Source organism: Poecilia reticulata, unplaced genomic scaffold, assembly GCF_000633615.1.
Source record: "Poecilia reticulata strain Guanapo unplaced genomic scaffold, Guppy_female_1.0+MT scaffold_224, whole genome shotgun sequence".
NCBI classification, from domain to species: Eukaryota; Metazoa; Chordata; class Actinopteri; order Cyprinodontiformes; family Poeciliidae; genus Poecilia; species Poecilia reticulata.
In genome coordinates, this window is record NW_007615025.1 from 28,134 (window position 1) to 29,913 (window position 1,780).

The window sequence follows — 1,780 nt, forward strand, 5'->3', positions numbered from 1 at the left end:
ATCCTGGACCAGGTTTGGGTTCTGTGACCCAAACAGACTCTAACAGAACTTTCTTCACAGCCTTTGATATTGATCTGATATTGATAATCAGAGTTTTAATGTTTCCGTCGCTCTTCTGTCAGACGGGACGGAAACCTCGGCTCGGTTCCTGAGGTCAGAGGTCAGAGAGGAAGCCGTCCGGTTCTGGTCRGCCTGTGAGGAGAACAGAACCTCTGGTCCAGAAGCCCGGCTGCTGTCCAGAACCTSGTATGTTTCTAGAGCCGTGGTGGATCCAGAAGGCGTCAGACAGGTAGATGGAGACGAGTTGATGAATCACGTCGGATTTATTCTGATTTTATTTCATCTGAAAAACGTTTTGAATTCAGTAAAAACTCTGAGCTCTAATCTAATAACTTTATGTTTCTCATGTTTATCTGATGTCTGACCTGCTGCTGCTGGGTTTCATCTGTTCTTCCAGAGGTTCAGGACATCATCTGACCTCTGACCTCCAGCTGCTTCCCTTGTTTCATTGCTTCAGTCCATCATCAGCTGTAACATCGTTTCTCTCTGGATGTTTAATAAAATGTTTCCATCACAGTTTGGTCTCAGTTTGTGGATTATTGAAGGTTTTCATTGTTTCACGTCGTTGGTTTTTCTGGTCTCTGTGGCTCCAGACAGAAACGATCTGATGGTTTCCTGTTTCTCATCAATGATCTGCTGATCATCAAACTAAAAGCAACAAACCGCCGCCTGAAACAGGCTTCAGTGGAAACGTCCAGGTAACGACCAGAGTGTGTGTGAGCAGCTGAAACAGTTTATTAAACCATATTTCAGGAGGTGTTACATCTAAATCTGTCCCCTCTGTTTTCCTGTCTCAGCTGCAGGTCAGAGCGAATCAGATTCATTCAACCTTCACTGACGTCTGATTTGATGCTTTACAACGACGACAAAAGGCCTTAAACTATATCAACTGAAAATAAAATAAATAATTAGTCTTTAAATAAAGTCGTACAGATTTCAGGGAACAGAAAGAAGCTCCACTTGCTTCACCTGTTTCCGTCCAACACTGAAGCACCTGACCTGATGGAACCAGCGCCTCCTAGTGAAGCGTAGAAGTACGACGGAGCGTTAGGCCAAAATGAAAGATTAGACTAAATTACAGCTTAAAGTATAAATTTATTAGAATCAAGTTATAATACAGACTCAGTTATTAAATGAGATTAAAATGTTATTTTACAGAAACAGCAGAAACTTTTAACCAAATCTTCTTTTCCTCCTCATCTTTATACTGTAACCCGTGGTGTCTGCAGCAGAACCAGACCAGAACCAGATCAGAACCGGATCAGAACCAGTCCTAAACTGGTCCAGACTCGTCCTGGTTTCCATGGCGATCTCCTTCATTCCTGCATCAGGCTGCATGTCTCAGACAGACAAACTCAGACAAGTTCAGATCTGAATGTTTCCCTCTTCACATCAGCAGCAGGAGAGGTCAGAGGTCACACCTGCTCAGGTAAAGAGGGGAGGGGTCAGTACAGTACAGAGAAACTTTATATGTATTCAAAACAAGTTCAGATGAATGACATGTAACAGAACAATTCACTGATACAGGTGAGTGAATCCTGTAAACATGAACAGTTTATGAAAATATGATGTCATAAAATACTGACAGGGAAAAACTGATGGTTTATAATAAATAAAATCATAATATAAATATAAAAAGTGAGATTTTACTTTATATTGACCCAGAAAATAAACCCTGAGTTGCTGCTGTTTGATTATAGATCATTAATAATCAGAACAA

The 1,780-nt window shown here is 41.1% G+C and overlaps 1 long non-coding RNA gene across 1 annotated transcript; it reads left to right on the top strand.

Annotated features, from left to right (window-relative positions):
- The first annotated feature begins 12 nt into the window (after positions 1 to 12).
- On the top strand, positions 13 to 576 carry LOC103460288 (uncharacterized). Its single transcript, XR_532892.1, has 2 exons — positions 13 to 289; positions 458 to 576. It is a non-coding gene; the product is annotated as an uncharacterized LOC103460288 (long non-coding RNA).
- Positions 577 to 1,780: the final 1,204 nt, after the last annotated feature.